Genomic DNA, 18348 nt, shown 5'->3' on the forward strand with positions numbered 1-18348 from the left:
CTGACCAATGAGACCTTGTCTATTATATGATCACTAGAAAGAATCCAGTCAATGCTTAACTGATTCGTGTAATTTTTTTTAATTGTTACATTATGAATTTTTCTACAGTGAAACGTATATACAATTGAAATAAAATTGTTTGAATATTTATATAGACAAAATAAAGCTTTGTGTACGAACTGACTTATCATATTTGTTACTTGTTCACAAAACATAAAACATTGACTTACTTTGTTTCCGAATCGGTTTATGTACGAGTTGTCTCAAGGAAATCTGATACACATGAACGTTTGAAATTGCACACAGATGTACCAAAACGTAAACGTTTGAAAAACGGTAACTGGAAAAACCCGAAACCCCCCGATTTTTGGAGAATACCCATACAGGAGGGGTGAAACCCCAATAAAGTGGTGGAAACCCCATAAAATTGAATGTAATGGGGTACTATAAGGCCTAAAGTGATGTTTAATTGAATGATATTGACATCCGTAAATTTTTATAGCCAATTTTACCTCAGAATCGACGGGTTTCTTTTTTTCTTGATATACTGCACACCACGCCCGATCTAAATTCGCGATCGCTGAAGTCGTTTCGAGTAATCCGTGGAAATAATTACTGTAACCTTGATCAATATGAATATTATATTATGTATATTATTATTTTTAAAAAATAAAAATATTATTTTTAAAAAAATTATTTGTAAGGAAACCTTAAGAATATAAAAGAAGTATGAAATATTTATCATGTTGAAAGACATTACAGTGCAATGTTTAACTGAATTTTTTTAAAGAGTTTAACTAGTCCATTAATCAAGAAATAAAGTCATTTTTATAAATTCCAATCATTTATAATATGTAATTAAGTTAAATTAATTAATGACTGAATCTGTTAATGTAATTATCATAATGAAAGACATTACAGTGAAATTTTTAATTGAATATTTTTTTTTTTTTTTTTAATGAATTTAACTAGTCCATTAATCAAGGAATAAAGTAATTTTTCTCAATTCCAATCATTTATAACATGTATTCAAATTAAATTAACTAATGAATGAATTTGTTAATTTATTTAATTTTTAATTAAGGTGTTTGTTTTGAAATGTTTTCTTCTATGTTTAATAATTAATTTTTAAATTCAGTATTCATTCATTATTATTTTCCAGTTACTAATTTTTTGTTTTAATGTTTTTGGTTTTTTTTTTTTTTTTTTGGGGGGGGGGGGAGTGGGTTTTTTTTTTTTGTTTTGTTTTTTATGCAGGTAATAGAAAAAAATATACTCATTGATATGAGAAAGCAACATGTATCCATTACAATGAAATTATTAGAATCCAGGTCTATGAAATAAAAAAGTCTGATAAAAAATAATAAAAATGTGCATGTTGCATATGTGAATCCTTGTACAGTGGGCATTGTAACATTATTGTGAGAATATTATTCACACCTCAGCTAGCTCTGTTGTTTTGTACTGGGATAGACAGGCACCCCTGTGTGTGTACATGCACTATATACACAGCTGTTGACACTTGGTCAACTTGATAATAAACACCTTTTGTTTAAACACCTGGGTTCCCAGCTAGTCTGACCAACCCCCCTCTGGAAGGGCACGTGTATATACATTGAACCTTTACTATTCTCAATTGTACAGTTATGCTTTACAGAATTTCATTTTAAAGGACGTTAGCACACACATAAGGAAAATATGAATTTTGATAATTTTGATAATTCATGACAAATTAATAAATAAAGACCTTTCAAATTAGTAATACCTGAAAATATTCATAGTTTCCTTATGTTCCCAGCTCTAGCCCACGTGGAGGCCTCCTTAATTGTAGAGCCATGATTTGAATTTTGAAACAGAAAAATATTAAAGCCAAAGGACCGAAAGATGACCAAAAGATAAAAAGAAAATAAAAAAACTTTTATTAAAAAGTTTTTTAAAAGACTTAAAGATACTGTATCATTATTCCTAGTCAATCTTTTGTTCAAATATAAAAATATTACAGCCAAATGAAAGTAATATACATAAAATAAAATAACATTATAAAAATTTTAGAGAAAGGAATTTATAATTTGATTAGCAACATTTAAAAAAACAATTATATTCCTAACCTAACCTAACCTAACCTAACCTAACAAAACACCAAGCAGTATTCACTGGTCAGCAACCCGTCTGGCGGGGGAGGAATACTGCCTGATACCAACCCTACTCTAAGTTCTAACCTTAATAAATAATTGAGCAAAGGATGGCTGATATTTAAAGACATGCATGTCACAAAGATTAAAAGTTTTGTCAACACCTAAAATTGTCTGTCCACTGCAACATAAAGTTTTAATGTCAGTAATTTCGTCTTCTGTGTATAGGATTAAACAGGGTGCTTTCCCCTGATATCTAATGACTGCATGACTCCCTCAACTATTCCCCATATTACAAGGCACCCTGTACCCATCCAAGGTCCTGCATCAGCTCCGTCAAATCCAGCACCAATCCCGACAGCAGCTTCATCAATTCCTCCACCTGTACCCATACCAAGTCCTTCAGCAGCTCCCTTAATTACTCCTACTTTTTCTGAGCTTCCTCTGTAGTAATTCCTACAACTCCTCAGGCACCTGTTCCATCTATTACTTATTCAGAACGAATTGCGGTAATTGGTCAAAATCATGTGTTAGAATTAGAGAATAGTGTAGCAAATGGTTGTGTGAATTTTACGTTGCTAAATAATTATATTGAGTTCAATTTTTTAGTGACAAAGATACTAGCTACAACAAAAAGCTTTATTTATAGTCAATCTTTCGCGGAAGAGCAGTTGAATTTTGTCCAACAAAAGTGTTTCTGCAAGTGGGAGAAAAAGACATAAATTCATCTTCTGTGTCAGAAATAGTGTTAATAAATCCAAAACATTCTTGAAAAACTGTTAAGAAAAGATTCGGTTCAAAAAATATTCATTGGAAGTCTGTTTAGGCAAATGATTTAATTGTGGAACCATGAATCCAGCAAAGTACAATAATTTATTCTACGGTTTTTGACACAAATAAAGCACTACAAAGGAAATATGGAAATTCTCAGAATATTTGAATAAAAACATTTGGCATGAGAATGGGAATTATAGTTTGAACAGAGAGGCAATGGAAATTTTTAGTCGACAGATTCAACTGGCGATGAAATGTAAAATTACATAAAATACCTATGCTTCGAGATGATCAAATATTTTCAGTTCACTTTCAACCAGTCCAGACTAAGATTTTTTCATAGTTAAAATTCAATCAAAACTTCTGTTATTTTATTTTGTGGTGTAATTTTTTTTTACTTTTCTTTTTTTTTCTTTATTTCATATTTGTTTTAATATAAAGACAATTCAAAATGTAAACAACTGAAATATTTAAAGCATCTGATTTTTTTTTCTAAGAAAAGAACAGAAAAAGGTTACTTTGAAATAAAATATCTATATATTTGAAAATTGATATATTCTTTTAATTTACTATTTCTTTCCAGGTTTCAGTATTTTCATATTTTGACAATGATTCATTTTTTGTTCTCTTTGTATTTTACATATAAGTAATTATTATTTTTATTCTAAATTATTATTGTTGCTTTAAATTCAGAATTTGTCTAAAATCTCAAAAATAAGTTAAGTATTTTCATATTTTGAAATTTATCTAGTTTTTTGCTCTCTTTTTAACATATAAGTAATTATTAATTAATTACCATTACTATTTTTTTTTTTAAATTATTATTGTTGCTTTGAAACTTTTGGATATTTTTATATCTCTAAATTCAGAATTTCTCTAAAATCATCTTAAATTATGGCTCTACAAAAAGGAGGCCTCCACATGGCTAGAGCTGGTTACATTGAGATGATATGAATAATTAGTACACAAATTCATATTTCATTAATGACTAACGTCCTTACATTTTTTGTTAAATACTTATTACATAATTAATATTTTACTATATAATTGTGGAAATTATTATGAATTATTTTATTATTATCTATGCAATTATATTGACAAACAGCTCGCTTCGAATTTAGATCGGGCGTGGTGTACGGTAAACTCGTAATGGCGCCCGATTTCCGTCGATTCTGAGGTAAAATTGGCTATAAAAATTTACAGATGTCAATATCATTCAATTAAACATCACCTTAGGCCTTATTGTACCCCATTACGTTCAATTTTTTGGGGTTTCCACCACTTTATTGGGGTTTCACCCCTCCTGTATGGGTATTCTCCAAAAATCGGGGGGTTACGGGTTTTTCCAGTCACCCTTTGAAAAACACTGAATAATGAACTAGCGGGAAGAAGATTGCATCGACATAATCATCAACAATTAAGGTAAGTTTTTAGCAATGAATATCACAAATCCACATCAATATACTTAAAAAGGAATATCTTTTGGAAAGAAAGTTTTTTTTCTGCAAAACTACAGTTTGTTAGATCGATCCCCAAGAAGTTAACTGAACTTCTGAGGGTCGAGGGATCAATCTCCTAAACAATAAACATTACAATGGGCATACAGAAAAAAAAGAATGTCAACCAAAAGTTATTCCTTCATTAGTGTCTTGATGCTGATTTATGATATTTCTAACCAAAACAAAAATATCTTTTTTTATACTGTAAATTTATATTCCACTTGCACTTGAGATATATACTGTATCACAATCGGACAACAATTTGGGCAAGTGGTCCCAACCTGCAGATGTATTCCACTCTGCTTAGCCAATAATTTAAGCTGATGGAGAGTAATTATTTAACTCTGATTTTGTACATAAACATTGGATATGTTTTTTGTTTTCTGAGCATCATAGGCCCAAGAAGTCAAGCTTAACCCTGTTACACTGAAAGGGAAACTAGATTATGTTTTTAATTGACTTAATTTGGTATTAAATAAATATTGTTCTGTAATTTTAACATTTTCTTACTTACAGAAATGGACTTGTCAATGTTGTGTGAGAAGGACGGGGTTGTGGATGTCCCCACAGAATCTTTGTAAAAAAAAATTGCTCTGGAGAAAACAAAACTTGATTCTTCGCATTGAAAGTTTCCATCCAGAAATTGACCTTGGTAATTTTTTTGTCAGTCTAGCAAAGTATGAAAAAGGAAAACAACCATAACGCAGGTGACATTTGGTGCGTCTAGACTCTGACGTCACATGACGTCGTATGTAAGTTGCAATACCAAGAAAAAGCCTGAAAAGTGCTGAAAGTTAATGAATAACATTTCGTTTTCTATTTATCTTCAATGTATATCCATTAAATCAAGGCGAAAAAACTTTTTTTTAACATATGCTGTTATTCTCGCGAGAACATAGCTAATACAAGTGTTGCATTGTGGATCCAAATTACTGCATCAAAATTTCTATCGAATGAATGTGCAGTAGTTGAATTTTCTCTTTGCACAGACATTGCTTTAAGAGCTCGCAATGACGAGCGTCGCGAGAGCGTCGCGAAAGCGTCGCTTCGCGACACTCGCTGCCCTCGCTATAAACCTTTAGGATCACAAGACAATGCAAGATTTTGTGCAGCTGTAAATCTGGTACATGTATCTATGTAGTTCAATCTCTTGTTGTATCATATTTGTTTTAGTATTCTATAATTTCTGCAGAAGACATTGTTAAGACCATAAATACATAAATTACTACACATTTTTATTTGTGATGTAGATACTTATGTGTAACATGTATGCTATTCTTTTATTCATTTCAGGTGATGTTGCTGTAAGGCAAAAATAGCATGAATTAGATTCTTCTGTTCCTGTTCCTAAAAGCAAAAAAATTCTTGAGAAAAAGGAAATCCAGGTACTTCAGATCAGGTCTGATTATACAGGGTTGTCCCTTAAAATTGAAATTTAACATATTTTTAAAGTAACGTCAAACGGAGCAATACGTTTTTGATGTAATTCATTGTGATGTAGGCACAATCTAATTAAAATTAGATGTTTGATCCGCTCGCATACTCGCTACACCAACATCTAACAACATCCCATAAAGGGTCACGTCAGAGGTCAAAATCTATCAACCAATCAAATTGTTGCTGGCAAAATCATCGCATATTTGTTGACATAATCGAAGCTAATAAGTCTAGAGGTGTTCCGAATTTGACCTTTGACGTGACCCTCTATGGGATGTTGTTAGATGTTAGTGTATCAAGTATGCGAGCGGATCTAACATCTAATTTTAATTAGATTGGATGTAGGCAAGTTATGTTATACAAAATGGATTCAATCTTTTACCGAATCAAATGACGTGTTACAAATATAATTAAATTATAAACATAGATCTATATGATGCAGATTGACCTGGGATTAGATTCTGAAATTAAAAAGTTGCATTGTTTTCTTTTTTCTTTTCAAAACAGTCATTCCTTCAACACAGTGACACAATACCATTTTTTTTTATTTCTTTCAGAAATGATCAGGAATGTGGTGACAGGTCAGAGTTGGAAAAATAGTAGAGCCTCTTGTTGTTAGTAAAGCAGCCCGCCAAACCACCATGAAAGAGACTGAAATGACTACTGCACAGATAACATTTTGAGCTGGACAATCAGTGAATTGAGCTGTAGAAACCAAGTGACAGAAAACATATCTTTTAGGCCAGGAAAAATCAATCTTTAGATATTCAAAATAATGTCAGGCACTTTAATCTATAACTCACCTGAACCTGAATGCTGTAAATGATTAATTACAAGCACCCCTCCTTCATAAGTTGATAGTGATAGATATCAATCTGGGATACAAATTCTTTGATCTGAAGGTTTATTTTTCTTAGCCTAAGACCATTTAAGTGAACATTGGTACATTTTTGGGGGAACTCATTGTAAAGCATTTTTTGGGTGTAAAAAGAAAGAACTTAAACGTTTCAATAAAGATTATTAAAAGTATTTCAGTTTTTTTTTTCCTCAAATTATTTTCCCTTGTCTTTAAATATATTATTCTGATTTCTGTATTACAGTATAATCCCTATTAACCGCCCCTACCCCTATTAGCACCCCTTTAGGACTTTTTAAATTGTCAGGAAATAAGGGCCCCCTGAACAGTGATGAAAATCATCTAGAATCATATCAGAAAATTGAAGAAAGTGAAAATGAAACTAATGTCTATCATCCAATTTCTCAGTGGAAAATGAATAATTTAGCATAATATGGGTGGATTATCTTCACTTTAAGTAAAATTAGACATTATTTTAGTGGTTCCTTGTATTTGATTTTTTTTTTCAAAAGATTTTTTGAAGTTAAAATAGGACATTAAATATCAAAAAGAGAATACCAAAATGACAGCCCCCTTTTTGCAATTTTCTAAGTGCCCGGGGCGCATAATAGGGATTATACGGTAGTATGGAAGATACATGAGATAGGCTTTTCGTCTGAAAGGTACCATTTGCTAGTATTATTAAATAATGGAAAAGAAGTACTAATTAATTGCTTTAATTTGCTGAGTTTGCATAGACTGTTCTCCAACTTGTATCTTGCAAGTAAAATTAAACACAAATAAGGATAAGTGTGTTTGATTTTTAATGATTCAATATGAATCTCATTCCATTTACAGAATCACCTTACCAACTTAATATCCCATCATTACAAAAACATTAAGATTCTCATTGGAAAGGGTTGGTTTTAAACCTAGTTTCATAAAGCAAAAAACCGCACTTGAATACAATAAATATTTAAAAGGTTATGGATTTTAAAAAAAAAATCCATCAAATGCCATGTTTAGGACTTAGAAAATTTTCAGCTGACTTCTGAAGGCAGAAAAATGACTAAGTCTTCAAAGACAATTTGTCCAGGCTTTTCCGGCCCGTAAAATTTCTAAGTTCAATTATTATGTTAAAGTTAGAGTGTTTAAAAATTCTAAGTCCAGCTTTCCAGTAATTTTACACCCATTTTTCATGATGTCCATGTTGTACATGTACTGTCCATGTACACTGTACATGGAAGTCCAGTCTGTTCTGTCCATGCTTCCTGGACTATGTCTAGGGTTTCCAGGCTTTTTCATGGAATTTCCATGGAAAAGCCTGGAATCCATGGAAAATTGAGACTTGTCCATGGAAGTTCTACAGCCGGGTAGTTCCCCCAACTCCAACCATACAACCTTTTACCAGTGTTGGCCCAACATAGTCATGCTATCTGGGGGGTATTAATTAAACTAACTACATATAGTTATGATAAGCAAGGGAGTGTCTTCCAGAATTATAAATTTCAAGGCCCTTGGCTCATGGGTACCATGTCATTTGTAGACAATACTGTAATTGAATTAATGCTTTGAAATCTGTTCTTTGGTATAAACCAATTTTTTTTTTTTATGAACAATGGTCCTTTTTATCAAAATTGTGAAATGTATGACCTCAGGATGAGGGTTTTTGTGGTCAATGAGCACTACTAATTATTGCTAATTATTACCGCTTATTTGAAATGAAAGTTTTAAAGTTTTACAAGATGTTCAAATGACCTATAAGATCCATAGGCCTCTTGTCGTGTTCTTAAGTGAACGTCTAGCATCTCGTTAATATGCATTTTATCTGTACCCACTGGTTCGCCCTTGTTTTCTTTTTAGGTGTCTGTTGGTTAAGACGAGTCTAAAATCGTTGATGCTTTATCTCTCTGCATTCATATAATACTTTTTATGTCTGCTTTCTTTAAAAATGTACAACAAAGGGGACCACATGCACTGGTCTCCTTATTTATGTACAATACAATAGTGTTAAATCTAAAGCAAACTAGCATGGCGCGGCGCCATGCCCCTTTTTCTCGGCGCCATGCCCTTTTTTCCAGCGCCATGCCCTTATTTCCTAACCCAAAATTAATAAATATGACCAGTTTAGGCAAAATTCCTTTGCTGTTCTGTTTATTCAGTGCATGCTGATAATCCCTTTGTTTATACACAACGACAGGAAATCACTTCACGCTTGAACGCACCACACAGCCACCTGGCTAATTAACATGCCTCAGGCTGTCAGGGTAGAGGATTTAACTTGAGAAACTGTCATTTGATTGCATTGATTATGCAAGAATAAGCCCAAGACCAAGGATAAATTAACTTGTAAATTATTTACTAATTAAAATCAGGATCGTTTTTTAAACAGAAAGAAGATTAAAACACATAGTTGAACTTGAAGAAAAAACGGATATTTTATCTGAAAAAATTACTTACAGTGCACCAAAAAAAACAGAATGTAATGTTATAAAAATGCTTAAAAACAACAGACTAAGTTAGTTTCTTTGATTGAACAGATAGATTTGATAAGCTGAGGGTCAATGTTTCTAATTGAAGCCAGAGTTTTTTTAACAAAATATATTGGGAGTAAGACCAGTTTTCACTTTATCCTGTTGGTAGAATATTTTCCAAGTAAATAGAATGGTCTCTACATGTATTTTTCAAAATGTCCCTCCCCCTCTTCCCTGAAAAAAGTATTTTAAATTGACTGTACTAGTACACAAATAACACAGTCCAAGTAGGTAAAAAAAAAAAACACCTCCAAACTTTAATAATTTTTGAAGATGTTTCGGCTAGATTAATACCATTACTTTCTCAAGTGTAACCTTACTACTTTTTTGATTAAAGAAATTGGATGTAAATGCCTTTTTATATCCTTTTTTGTTTCAATAATTGTCATGTCAGCCCAGGTGTGCTAATTGTGTTGATATTTTTAAAAAAATGAATGGAATACAGATATATGAATTTATCTTTAAAATACTTGTTTAAATAAAGATTTCAGTATGAAAGGATATTAAAAGTAATTAACACCCATTCTCAATATAAGGGCTCAAATAATGTCGCCTCATTTTCATTTAAAAGAAAAACCACTGATGTAATTTCTAAATCAACATTATAAATAGTCATATAACAGCGAATAAGAATTCATATAATTATCGATCTGAAAGGGTATTTAAGGAGTTCCAAATTCAAATATAGTAGCCCATTTGAAATGTACGTTACTGTCGCCGAGGCAAATATTATTCTGAATCCCCTCTGTGTAATATATAGTTTTGATTCTTAAGTAAAAATTTTCTGATAAGTTAAACCTTGTATCATATATTTTTCTTTTCATAACAATAAATACATTTTCTTTGTGATAATGAATAATTTTTATTGTGCAATGTCCCTGTCGCTTAATTCTATTTCAACCACATTACAAGCAAACACAAAGATTATACACCTGATAGTTTTGTTCTCCTTTATTTATTGATGGGCTAAGTTTGAAATTTCAATAGATTAATTACTCCTACTTAGATAATGTAACATGAAATTGAACAATTTAAGCAACTTTTATCAATATATTTACGGAATTAAAGACATTTTCAATCGTAGAGATAAGAAAGAAATGTACGTTACCTATATTCTTCCATTAGGAATATATATTAAGTAGAAAATATGAGACGACTCTGAATAAGTAACCCCTTGTATCCTGTAAACTGGCAAAGACGGTTTGCTAAACACAATTAAAAATTATTTTTTACATGAAAAGTGATCATTTGAAATGTACGTGACTGAAATGTACGTTACCATGAAATTCGAATTAAGTGAATTTTCATGTATTCTCATACTTTCACACACTCGAATGTGTACACAAAGGAAAGTTTCAAAGGTTGGAGGTCGGCTAAATCCCAAAATTAAAGGAAAAGAAACGTTTCTGCTGAGGAAAAAAAATATATTAAGGTCAATTATATGTAATATAATATTGATTCCTGGTATATATTTCTGAATACGGAACCTGTATGATGCATTTCTCATGATATGCAAGTTCAAATAGTATCAATATATTGCGTGTCTAACGTACGCTTGTGGAAAAGAATTGATTTTTATATTTGAAATGTGTACGTTACGTATGGTAACGTACATTTTGCGTATTTCTAACTGACATTTTTTTTTAATTTAGTCAATGAATTGCGTTTACACGAGCGAAACAAAATTATCTTTACAATCCATATGACAACTGGCCACATAAATCCATCTAAATGCACCCCTAATCCTCGTAAATAGACTGTTACCACATGCTAAAAAATTTATTTCTAAGTGTCTTAAATTCATCTTTGGCAACCTTTTTGCAGTTTGTTTACTTTTAATATGCGACTTTTCGTCAATATTGTTTTAATTCTTGTTGATAATTTAAAACAAGGTATGCATAGGCTTATAATTGGTAAAAAAAGAAACAAATAGGCCTAAACCCAGAACACAAGACGGTCACGTACATTTCAAATACTGAAAGGCACACAATACTCAGTTTTGTTTGAATCATTGCATTTTGGGTTATTTTTTTTCCAGATCTGCTGAAAAGCACGTATGTTTGTGTTTTGAAAAACGATGTTGCAACATACTAAATGAAATTGTTAACAAAATGTCGATGGATATATTCGGAATAGATTTATGTTAAGTTTCAATGGCCAAACACGAGCATTTGTTAGATCATAGCAAAATACACCTGACTCTTATCTTTTTTTTGTCTGTACCCTTGCACACAGGTAGAAGTAACTAGGCTACGACCGGTGTCAATTTCAGCGAAACAGCACAAAAGAATGGCAATGAACTGAGGTGGAGGGGACTCTCCAATAATATGTGAAATGAACGTTACCGAAGTGACGTGACATTCATGTAGTTGATGACAAATAACCTTGTTTGTTACATTATGATTTCTTATATTACTGCCTTAAAAAGCTTCATTGAAATGATTTTTATGTCAATAATTGTTTTTTATCAAAATTTTCTTATTACTAATTTACATATAATTACAAGTTTGAAATGTACGTTACCTACTCATAATCTGAGGCAATCGTGTCTTTAAAGTGGTGATTCCGACATATAACACAATGTGATTACAAAGAGAATCTTTTTTTTTAATAAACTGAAACAAAACGATGAATTTTTAGATGAATTTTAAGCTTTTTATTAAACAAAAATATATCTTGAAATGTACGTTACATTTACGTAGTTTTCTAAATCGGCATGGATATATGTTAAAAAAGACAGTAACTACAAAATAGAATTTTACTACATGTACATGTTAGGTTCCAGTATCTATAGAAAATGACAAGATTCCAAACTGATCGCTCTAAACAAAACAGAGAGAAGAATTTAAAGCATATATTTAAAAAATGTTTTTATACATCTGGATCAAAAAGTAACCATTGTTTTTTGAAAGGAAAAATCAAACGTACGTTCGTATGCCGAGAAAATATGTCGCTGACAGAGTATTACAAGGTGACCTCTGGTCCCCCTTGTGATGTAAAATATAGAGTGACCTAAGGTCCTCATAATGATCTACAACATAGGATGACCTCTGACCCCCTATTGATGTATAGGGTGACATCCGTTTCCCCTTATGATGTACAATATAATCTGACGTCTGCTTTTGTACAGTATAAGGTGACCTATGGTCCCCTTTCTGTTGTACAATATAAAGATGACCATAAGTCTCCATAATGAAATAACATATAAGGTGACCTTTTTTCAACTTATTGTTGTACAATATTAGTTTACTTCTGGTCCACCCAGTAACGAACGTTAAAACTGAACTGAAGGCTCTGTCTCCCTACTGATGTACAATAAAAGGTGACCTCTGGTCCCCCTACTGTTATCTCCTACTGATGTACAATATAAGGTGTCCTTTCGTCCTCCTAATGTTGTACAATATAAGGTAACCCTTGGCCCCCTACTGTTGTACTATATAAGGTGACCTCTGGTCCCCCTACTTTTGTAAAATATAAGGTGACCTCTGGTCCCCCTACTGATGTTCCCTACTTATGTACAATATGAGGTGACCTCTGTTCCCCCTACTGATGTACATTAAAGGTTCCCTATGGTCCCACTACTGATGTACAATATAAGGTGACCTTTGGTCACCCTACTGGTGTACAAAATAAGAAACCTCTGGTCCCCCTACTGATGAATAATATAAGGTGTCCTCTGGTCCCCCTACTGATGTCCCCAACTTATGAACAATATAACCCTGGTCACCTTGCTGTTGTACAATATAAGAAGTCCTATGGTCCCCCTACTGATGTACAATATAAGGTGATCCCTGGTCCCCCTACTCATGTACAATATAAGATGTCCCCAGGTCTCCCTACTGGTGTACAATAAAAGATGTCCCCTGGTTCAACAACTGATGTATAATATAAGGTGTGCTCTGGCCCCCTACTGATGTACAAAATAAGGTGCCCTCTGGTCCCCTACTGATGTACATAAGGTGTCCTCTAGTCCCCCTACTGATGTACATTATAAGGTGACCCCTAGTCACCCTACCAATGTACGATATATGGTGTCCTCTGGTCTCCCTACTGATATACAATAAAGGGTTACCTCTGGTCCCCCTATTGATATACAATATAACGTGACCTCTAGTCCCCCTACTGATGTCCTCTACTATATGGTGCCCTCTGGTCCCCTTATTGATCTAAAGTGAAATATTAGGTGTCCTCTGGTCCCCCTACTGATGTACAATATAAAGTGTCCTCTGGTCCCCCTACTGATGTACAATATAAGGTGCCCTCTGGTCCCCCTACTGATGTACATTATAAGGTGTCATCTAGTCCCCCTACTGATGTACAATATAAGGTGACCCCTAGTCCCCCTACCAATGTATGATATATGGTGTCCTCTGGTCCCCCTACTGATGTTAAATATCAGGTGTTCTCTGGTCCCCCTATTGAAATACAATATAAGGTAACCTCTAGTCCCCCTACTGATGTACAATATAAGGTGCCCTCTGGTCCCCCTGTTGATCTAAAGTGTAATATTAGGTGTCCTCTGGTCCCCCTACTGATGTACAATATAAGGTGTCCTCTGGTCCCACTACTGAAGAACAATATAAGGTGACCTCTGGTCCCCCTACTGATGTAAAATAAAAGGTGACTCCTGGTCCCCCTGCTGAAGTACAATATAAGGTTGCCTCTGGTCCCCCAACTGATGTACGATATAAGGTGACTCCTGGTCCCCCTACTGCTATACAATATAAGGTTACCTCTAGTCCCCCAACTGATGTACAATATAAGGTGACCTCTGGTCCCCCTAAAAATGTAGAATTTAAGGTAACCTCTGCTCTCCTTCTGATGTCCACTACTTATGTACAGTGTAAGGTGTCCTCTGGTCCCCCTACTGATGTACAATTTAAGGTGACCTCTGGTCCCCCTACTACAGCTAATGTACAATACAAGGTTGCCTCTGGTTCCCCATATGATGTACAATATAAAATGACTCCTGGTCCCCCTATTGATGTACAATTTAGAGTGACCTCTGGTCCCCCTACTGATGTACAATTTAATGTGTCCTCTGGTCCCCTACTGATGTACAATATAAGGTGACTTCTGGTCCCCCTACTTATGTACAATATAAGGTGACCTCTGCTCCCCCTACTGATGTACAATATAAGGTGACCTTTGGTCCCCTTACTGATGTACAATATAAGGTGACCTCTGGTCCCCCTACTTTAGCTAATGTACAATATAAGGTTGCCTCTGGTCCCCCAACTGATGTGCAAAATAAGGTGATTCCTGGTCCCCCTATTGATGTAGGATATAAGGTGACCTCTGGTCCCACTAATGATGTACAATATAAGCCGTTCCGGTCTCTGGTCCCCTTACTATTGTCCCCTACTGATGTACAATTTAAGGTGACCTCTGGTCCCCCTACTACAGCTGATGTACAATATAAGGTTGCCTCTGGTCCCCCAAATGATGTACAATATAAAGTGACTCCTGGTCCCCCTATTGATGTACAATTTAAGGTGACCTCTGGTCCCCCTACTGCTGTACAATATAAGGTGACCTCTGGTCCCCCTTCTTATGTACAATATAAGGTGACAGGTCTCTGCTCTCCTACTGATGTCCCCTACTGATGTACAGTATAAGGTGACCTCTGGTCCCCCCACTGACGTCCAATTAAAGGTGACCTCTGGTCCCCCTACTGATATAGAATATAAGGTGTTCTCTGGCCCCCTTTCTGTTGTCCCCTACTTATGTACAATATAAGGTGTCTTCTGGTCCCCCTACATATGTAGAATTCAAAATGCTCTCTAGTCCCCCTACAGTACTGATGTACAGTATAAGGTGCCCTCTGGTCCCCCTACTGATGTAGAGTATAAGGTGACCTCTGGTCCCCCTACTGATGTACCCTTCTGATGTACAGTATAAGGTGACTTCTGGTCAACCTAATGATGTACCGTAAATCTGGAAATTTTTACGTAGATTTTATTTTGCGAATTCGGGTCAAAATGGTGTTGATTAATTTTTACGTTTCAAAATTTTGCGAATTACCACTGCTTTGTTTACATTTTCTTATTGGTGATTTATTTTTAAGAAAAATATTTTTGCGAATGCAATGAACTCGCAAATTTGCTAAAAATTTATCTACAGCAAAAATTTCCAGATTTACGGTATTATATAAGGTGACACACTGGTCCTCTTATTGATGTACAATATTAAGTGTCCTCTGGTCCTCCTACTGATGTACAAATAAGGTGTCCTCTGGTCCCACTACTGATGTACATTAAGGTGTCCTCTTGTTCCCCTACTGATGTACAGTTTAAGGTGACCTCTGGTCCCCCTACTTATGTACTAGATAAGGTGACCTTTGCTCTCCCTACTGATGTCCCCCTACTGATGTACAATATAAGGTGACCTCTGGTCCCCCTACTGATGTACAATGTTACTTGTTCTCTGGTCACCTTACTGTTGTCCCCTACTGGTGTGTACTATAACGTTACATGAAATAAAATCATAGGGGAGACCACAGGTCACTAACGTAATCCATAAATGTTAAACGCTTATATATCGTCGTGTACCCTAAATTCGTCCATACCCTAAATTCGTCCCCAAACTTCTCGGACCAGCACGTTTCGAACTTTGTATCGATGAAGTCATTTTTAATTGTTATGACTAGTGAACACAATGATGCAACTTTGTCTTCAATTATTTTTCAGAATTTGCAGTTTAAACCAGTATTAAACTTAGATAACATAAAAATACATAAAATATCTGATTTTTCCTTAGGTCCATTTTTTATTGAAAGTGTACACGGCAGTTAATTCCCCAAAATTACTTCCAGATCAAATATTCCTTCATTTTATTATTTTATACCTGTCATTGTATTGAATTAAGTGCATGGGCTTTTAATTTAAGAATTTGATCAAAAGAAATCAACGCTCAAAAATCAAAAGGATCCTATACACTTTCCACCTACAATATTGACGTTACGTACTATGCGGCCATGCGGGTATCCGTAATTATTTCAGAGAAAAAAATCTAAGTCATCACTGCAAATGATTGTCTCCACAAAAATCAAAGATTTTAACAGTCAATTTAACTAACAGCTGTGAATGCTTCCAACAATAGAATTTCTGTTGGTACTACAAATTAAAACAATTTATACTGTCCTGGGTCATTCTACGAATAGAGGCCCAAATGGTGTCCCGTCACTTTAGTATGTTTTGAGCAATTCCTGGTTTATGAAATTTTAAAATTAAATCTGGAATATTGAAGAAGGAAATAATAAATATGCATACACATCATTAGGACACCCCTGAAAGCAATATTAATTCTTTAAAAAAAATTTAATGTCATGGACTTGCTTTGAAATGCCATGTCCCAAACTACAAGATCGAATTTTTAATATTGAATATGCGTGTGTGAAAACTGAATTTTCTGTCAAAATTTAACCTGTCGAGATTACTAAGGTATAATAAAATATTCCATTGTTGATTTAAAAAAGATACGGGTTACTAAATTCTTTTTTTTAATAATTTATTGTTTGTAAAACGGTGTCCCTGATATTCTTGTCATTACCGAAACGGAGAGATAAAACTGCAAAATATAAGAGACAAGAACGATAATCCAAAAGAAGAAGCCACGTGATTAAAAGTTTCAGAAACCGCCATCTTTGATACAAGGCACGCTCTCCTGTGGTTAAGTAAGCAGATATTACATTTTAAATGGTCTTACTTTCAAGCGTATGTTTATTCAGTGTCATTACCGAATGCTTGCTACAATGAAAGTACGATCACCTAGGAAAAATGCAATTGTTTAGAAAGAAATATAGATTGGTTTTGAATTGTGTTGTACATTATTTAACCCCTTTTGGCAAGTAGCGCCCTCTATATTCTGTTTAACATTTCAAAATGTCATTACCGAAACGTGTCATTACCGAAACAAATCCATTGAATCAAATCGTTTTGGTAATGACATCAGTGTTACGGTAATGACAAATCATCTTTAGATTGTCTTGTGCATGGATTTTACAACACTATTTTACTAGTGTTTTCTGCACAAGAGGTTGTTGCAAATAACTCCTATATGTGGGTCCAGTCCTGGGAGGTATAGGCGAGACTTACCTACATCTAATACACAGTGTTTTGAACAATTGTTTTCAAATGATGATGAATTACCTGTTTAAAAATTAATTTTGCTCAAGCCATGACTGTTTCTAAATAAATTTGGAAAATATAAGGCATGATAACTGGGGGAGGGGGTTGTATACCATTATAAAGCACGTGTTTCTTAATGCATTGTCACTACCGCAACGCAATGTCATTACCATAACGAGGAGAAAATAGGTCAATTAATTATCAATTAATCTAATTAATAATAAATGTAATAAAGTGTTTAATCAACATGCATGAGTCCGTGAAATCTCACACCGTAGAAAAATGGGAGTAAAATAATCACATACACTCCTCAAGTGGTTTATTGACCAATGGTTTTTTTGCATTTTTTAAAAACGTAGATTTAACACCACAGTACGAAAAATAATGTGCAAATATTTCACTCAAATAATCATGAAGGTAAGATATTACTAAGATTTCTTACTTCAAACTATGAAAAAATTGGTTTAATTACTGTAACAATATTTTATGACGATTTAGTCGTCTGTTGCGGTAATGACATTTTTTTTTCATGTATGTATGTTTAAGTCTCAAAATAAGCAATAAAATATTTTAAACATTGCTGCTGCATGTTGAAATGGTTTCCTCTAAGTTAGATTTAGTAAATAACGCAGAAAAATTGAATAAAATAGGGTATAGGAATTCTGACTTTTGGAAAGTTCGTTTGGGCCTCTATCCGTAGAATGACCCTCCTGCTGATTTTCCCTTTCCTTGTGTGTGTTTTGTTTTTATTCAGTTTTATATAATCGAGATTTTTTTTATATAGGAATATGTTATTGAGACGGCAAATAAATAAAACCAAATTATATATTATATCAAAAATATTTCCCACATAAGAATTTATTATACCACCCCTTTCAAAAAAATGAATCTTTCAACATGACCAAGCATTAATGATCACATTGTTTGAATAGATCTACTTTTGACCTTGCCCAGTCGCCAGTCCTCATCCCCCCTTCCCCCTTGCTTGCAAAAAAGTCGGTAAGTGGT

At 33.8% G+C, this 18348-nt stretch overlaps 1 protein-coding gene and 1 long non-coding RNA gene across 3 annotated transcripts in view; one reads left to right on the forward strand and one right to left on the reverse strand.

Moving 5' to 3' along the window:
• The window catches only part of LOC134244735 (copine-8-like), a gene marked incomplete at its 3' end in the record, with an annotated part of 45480 nt that overhangs the window by 25732 nt on the left and 1400 nt on the right, over window positions 1-18348 (reverse strand). The gene's annotated exons all lie outside the window — the stretch shown is intronic.
• On the forward strand, window positions 4313-6640 carry LOC134244733 (uncharacterized). Of its 2 annotated transcripts, XR_009987279.1 has the most exons (4): window positions 4313-4328; window positions 4922-5057; window positions 5699-5790; window positions 6400-6640. It is a non-coding gene; the product is annotated as an uncharacterized LOC134244733 (long non-coding RNA). The 2 variants fall into 2 exon arrangements; XR_009987278.1 differs by lacking the exon at window positions 4313-4328 and having other exon boundaries at window positions 4782-5057; window positions 6400-6639.

This window comes from Saccostrea cucullata, unplaced genomic scaffold (assembly GCF_032062105.1).
Source record: "Saccostrea cucullata isolate Sc308-1 unplaced genomic scaffold, CSIRO_AGI_Scuc_v1 ctg2390, whole genome shotgun sequence".
Taxonomy (NCBI): Eukaryota; Metazoa; Mollusca; class Bivalvia; order Ostreida; family Ostreidae; genus Saccostrea; species Saccostrea cuccullata.